The following is a 6,000-nucleotide window of genomic DNA, read 5'->3' on the forward strand; positions in this document are numbered from 1 at the left end:
GCTTGGTCATGAGGTGTGATTCCTGAATATCTACTCAAATTTGGGGTGGACTGCTGCACTAATTACCAAAGGCTGTGGCAATGCTGAGATTTTTAGAGCCTATCAAGCCAAAAGAAGGTGATGCTGAATCAAGAGGAGTGGTTCACCAGCCTCTGAGCACAGATTCTGAACTGAGCTGGTCTGAAAGCCTCCAATCATTATCAGAATGGCCTCATGGTAGACAGCTTCTAACATCTTGAAGTAGGAAATAACGGGCTGATCTGTAAACCATACTGCCGTAATCTAACCACAATCTGACAAATGCCCTATGAAACTGCAGGAAGGAAGTCCTATCTAGCTCCCCATGCCTTTCCACTACAGCAAATAAAAAGCAGTCTTCTCAAGTTAAAGTTTTACTGGCCCAAGTTTCCAGGCTTTTTATAACCAGATGACATTGCCTCATTGTTACTGTAAGATCAGATGAATAGCACAAGATCACAAAGTCATCCACAAATCCCTTTGAAGACCTTTCCCCACCAGTCTTTCAGGTACAGGGGCCAGATTAATTTCAAGCCAAATAGTGCTGAAAAGTACACATTGTGAAAACTGTGATGAATTTTAATGTTGACACAAGTAGTCCTCTCAAGTGAAAGTTTTACTAGCCCAAGTTTCCAGCCCTTTTATAGTAAGATAAAATTGCCTCATTGTCATTGTGACATCAGAGGAATAGCACAAGATCATGAAGTCACCCACAAACAATGAACTTTTAACTAGGCTCCTGACTGCAGAGGAGATGCCACTGATAGTGACTGCAAATAGTGTGACACTGAGTACATGGCCTTGGGGGACTTCATTCTTCTGAACAAAGCAGATGTGAAAGCACCTGACCTCAGAGAAGGAGTGAATAAGAAGCAGCAGACAACTACATAGTCCTCGTTTATGAAGCTGGGGAAGGATGTTTCATCCCCAAGTTGCGCGTATTCTCTTTCAAGATCATAAAGCACACCAACTAATTGGTTGTAAGAAAGACTACTGTATTGCTGTCTTTAATGATAGAATTAAGTTTTCAAGGGCAGAACCGTAGTACCTGAAACTGCACTGGGAGTGGCATAGGTGACACCAGGATTCGAGGAAAAAGACTACACAGCAAATGACCAGGTGATCAAGAGTGTTACCCATACAGCTGGTGCGGGCTAAAGTCTGGTAACTAATAGGGCTGGCATGATCCTTGCCTAGTTTCCATAAGGTAATTAATTTTGCTTCCTTCCAAGTGAGGGATACTGTCTACCAAACTAGATAAGATTGAAACAAGGTGGAAGCTTGTCTTTGCCTCCAGGGCACAGAAATCGGAGCATGGCATAATGAATTTGATCTGATTCTGGAGTAGTGTGTCTGGCCGCAGACAAGCTGACTCCCATTCCCACACAGAGAATAGAAAATTGTAAAGCTTCCCATTATACAAAAAGAAGCACGGCCTTGTCATCTCCACAGTCCTATGGAACATCTGAAAGTCAGGAGCTCGTGTGGGTGACGCAGTGACAGCAAAAATCTGAGCCATGTCGTTAGGCGTGTCCACCAAGACCCCATTTCTCAACAAGGCCATAAGGCGAGGTGTAGTGCACTTCCTGAAATCTACCTTATTGTGTCCCAAACACATGGAGTGAAAGTGGACCAATAACTGGAAGCTACAGATTCCTTGCAGGAGTTCCTCTTATATTCTTTTATCACTTGCCTCGTTTGTGCTCTTGAAAACATGAAGGCACAAAAGTGTTCTGTAGTTGGATGGTGTTTGAATTGCCACAAAGCTGTGTATCGGGCTCTGCTTTCCGAGCAACATTCTTCAATCTATCAAGGTGCACGCTGCCATCTGAGGTGGTTGCTAGATTGGGTTCCCATAGGTTCCCTCTCCTCTTTTGTTTTTCATGAAAGTGCTATTATAGGTTAGTACCTGTTGCTATAATTAAGAGACTTCTTCTTGAGTGGACTGACCAACCGAGATCTTTTTGTGTATGTACTACCTGATGCTACACCCATCCCATCAGGAGCAGATGTGAATTAATGTCATTCCACAGGGATCCCAAGAGCCACTAGGGAAACAAACGTTGACCCAGGTAGGGCCCTGTGTGCCTTACAAAGCCTTACACAAGTGGTGAAGTAGGGGGAAGGGGGGAGGGGGTTTGCAGGTGCCTCAGAGGTTGACCTATTGATTTACCTCAACAGCCATTCACCCCATCAACATGCAGCACACCATAAGACTGAGGTTTTTCTTGTACAGAGATGTGTATCTTCCTTCCAGTCCAGGTTGTGAAGGGAAGGCCTCCATTCTCTGAAACACACAACATTCCACCGCTGCTTCTAACAATGGTCCCTGAAGTACACGCAGAGGGAAGAAACACTAACCAACCGACACTTTAAAAAATCTTCAACAACTTGTGGGAAAATCTATCACAGTCTCCATCAAAGTTTAGATTTAAGGTGACATATGTTTCCACAACACGAGATCTGGTGGCACTGGCTATTCCCCAGCTCAGGGAAACCCAGGGTTGAAAACATAACCCTACCATCCGTAAGTTGTGGGGTAATCTTCGTCAGGCTCCTCTGCTGAGATTGTCCAGCTTGCCAGAAGCTACGTTACTGCTGGCACAGCCCTCAGTGTCACTGAGGTAGGCAAACCCTCCCACCTGGTGTTGGATGTGCCTATGATAAGGCTGTGCCCCATGAGAGGTGACCACTCAAGCCACAATTTAGTGAAGAACTGTCACCTCTTGGTCCACTCTCAAATTATTGATATTCTACACTGTTAACTTCATAACTTCATCCTACTCACATTGGGAAACAAACAATTTTACCTTAAACCTTCGGCACAATTTGAGAGGAAATAAAAAAATTTAAAATTAAAAAAAAACTGTGCTGAGGTGGACTGTAACAAACAGCACAGTATATTACCCTCTAGTCCCCACAAATATTTACCTACTGAAATTAATCACAAGTTGATTTTCTTTTAACACTGTCTTTACATTTCCCATTTCTAGAAATGCTGCCTGTCCATGGATCTGTAGTTAGTCACCACTTTGACATTTCCTTAGACAAACTATTTTATTGGTAGCTGAAGATCTGATGCAGATATCAAGATATAGAGGCAACTCTTCCAGCAACTGTCACAAGTGTTATCGTACCATCTATGGTGTTATTATGGTGGATTCTATTTGTAACTAATGGAGCTCTGGTATATAATATTGTGAATAAACTCCATTGTTTCAGCATGGCAATGACTTGAGACCTGTGACTTGTGCAAACAGGACTTCAAACAGTTTTGCAATTAGGCAAGGGTACAGGCTTTCAACCATGAAAAATTTACAATAACACCTACCACAAATCACAGAGTTATCAAGAGCTAGCAATACCTATACTACAGGCATTGCAAGCATTTGCTAATGTTGCAGATACATTTCTCGCACTACCCCTGTTTATGGCTTTTCAACTACGGGTTTTAATGAACAACATGGAGAATGGGATGCTTACCGCCAATAATTGCAGTAGCTATATTTTTACAGCCTGTTAAATTTCTGCGATTTCTGATACTGAAAGAAGAAAAGTCATATTCTTGCGATGAAATCCTCAATTGTATTAGCTAATACAAAAACCAGAGCCATTAATGACCTTGGCAGAACTTCAGTTTTCTACAGTGCTTTCTTTATTGCAATAACATTTTTCAATAGAGAAACAAATTATTGCACCCACTTGCTAGATAACCAGGCATGTTAAAGCACTGTTTCTGGGACAGGGACGTGCACTGTCCATGGTATGAATCCGCCCTGCCAATTACTAATGACGAGGATCAATGTCACAGAATCCCTGGAAGTGGCTTTTAGGTGGTTTCCCACATCTGCCAACATGAATACTGGGCTGGTGCTCAAGTCATACTTCAGTTACATGCTTTGTAAACATTTCAAAATCTTTCACAAACTTTTACAACTCACGCTGTGCAGACAGTTGGGATACACACATTTTGTCCCAAGGGTAAGGGGATGGCGACAGGAAGAGCATCTAGACATCCTTCACAATTAATCAAGGCAAATCCATTCATAACTATGCCAATCTCATGCAGATGTGGGATTAAGGCACAAGACAAGGACAAGAAACAAATTGTTGCAGCCAAGTCAGAAACATGGCAGCGAAAAATGGGTCGTAATCAATCACATGTGAACTGGGCTTACAGCGATGTGGACAGGACTATGTGGACACTCTAATCAGGGACGTTACAGTGTGGTTTACACCCCGGCTCTAAAGTAAGGAACCACATACAGATGAAATCAGATCTGTTTCTGTTGGAAATCATGCAATTAGCTCAAGTCCACAAAACTGCCCACATAACCCAGAGCTCATTTCTGATGGAGGAAGATATTGTGACAGTCCTGGACTCATTACGCAGGACATAATGCCAGCTTCAGCAGGACCCCTGCCCACTCTGTAATGTCATAGGCAAACACACTTCATACGACATGTTGCGTCATCAGGAGCAGTGTCATTGCCTGACTGTAAAGAGTTTCCTTCGCCACACACACAGCACATGCCTACAGCAGCGAGTGATGTGCCTCAGGTGTGACAAAAGGGACACTTGGAAGAGGTATGTTATACCAGTGCAGATACACCCCAACCTATGGAAGGGACTCAGGTGAATCAGCAATCCACAGAAATGTCAGCTTCTCGAATCACAACCTAGTAACTGTACTTTGTTGCTGTAATATGGCTGATCAAGTTAGACATTATGAAGTGGGCGATACCAGCTATTAATAACTGTCGCGATACATGATTTTCTAGACTTCTTAAACGCAATTTACATCACTACATCTCCCGAGCTATATTGTCCAATACAAAATCACGGGTAACTGTAAAACTCAGTAGAATGTTTAGCTGACACAGCAAATTTCAAAAGCTACATTGTAAACAAGCTCCTATACTCATGGTTTCTTCGATCTTGACTTGTTCTGTTAAAAGACAACTACACAATTTAGATGTGCACAAGGACAGAAAGCTGTTTATATACACTGTATAACAATACGCGCAGTAATTAATCTAAGCCTGTATTTGGCATCCCAGTGGGAGCAATATGTAGGATGCTATAGTATTTTCTTCACTAAAACGGATTCTTAATTTTTTGTAAGTAAGCTTTCCCGTCCACGACGAGAGCATTAGAAACGCAATTCTAGCTGGAATGTCATAAGAAATGGGGCGGGAAATGACTGTTACCTTTACAAATGAACCATCCCCGCGTTCGCCTTAATTTACTCGAAGGAACTTAAAAAAATATAGTGGTGGGCGGACGGGAATTTGAAAACCGGTTCCCGAACCAATATCCGATGACTTAATAAATGCGCTGCCTCGCACAGTAATAACTTTACTTCGGCAAACGTAATCAGGATTGAACTAAACGATGATTTAGTTCACAATCGCTTATCAGAAGCGTAATGAAAGTTGCAAGCTTACCTACAAGAAATTATTACTGTTCTGAAATGTTAAGTCATTGTCAACTTTCAAATGGTTGTTGACATGTTAGAGTCATTTTGATAAATGTGTTGATGTTTAAGCTGCGTTAGAAGACGGTCTTGTTAACGCACAAACTTCTTGTGACACCACCCGAAAGTTAAAAAACATTAACACTTCGATTCACTTCATAACGATTTCCAAACATGTGTCCCACTGATCTGACACATTGTACACATTACACAAAACATTCGTACACAAAACAACGCATTTAAACACACCAGAGATTTAAATATTACTAGCAGAAAATGTCAACGATACTATACGTCATGTCATTGCAGTAACCGCCACAAACACAGGCCACCTTCCTAATATCCTTGAAAACATGTACATAACCCTCCGTGCTTGCCTGTAGAGACAATGTTCTTCTTCGGCACGAAAGTGCAGGAGTATGCACAGTATCACCCAAGAGAAAATCCGTGCACTACGTACGTTTATTTATATGTAAAAGCCGATTTCGGAATTTTCTTTTGTGTG

General features: G+C 42.0%; 1 protein-coding gene across 1 annotated transcript in view; it reads right to left on the reverse strand.

The window, feature by feature from the left end:
* LOC126319897 (SWI/SNF-related matrix-associated actin-dependent regulator of chromatin subfamily A-like protein 1) overlaps positions 1-5,789 on the reverse strand; it is a 146,309-nt gene extending 140,520 nt beyond the window's left edge. The window contains exon 1 of the mRNA XM_049993604.1: positions 5,467-5,789. The gene's annotated coding sequence lies outside the window, so the exon portion shown is untranslated. The remainder of the gene's footprint in view (positions 1-5,466) is intronic.
* Between the last annotated feature and the right edge of the window lie 211 nt (positions 5,790-6,000).

The sequence above is a fragment of the Schistocerca gregaria genome, chromosome 2 (assembly GCF_023897955.1).
Source record: "Schistocerca gregaria isolate iqSchGreg1 chromosome 2, iqSchGreg1.2, whole genome shotgun sequence".
NCBI classification, from domain to species: Eukaryota; Metazoa; Arthropoda; class Insecta; order Orthoptera; family Acrididae; genus Schistocerca; species Schistocerca gregaria.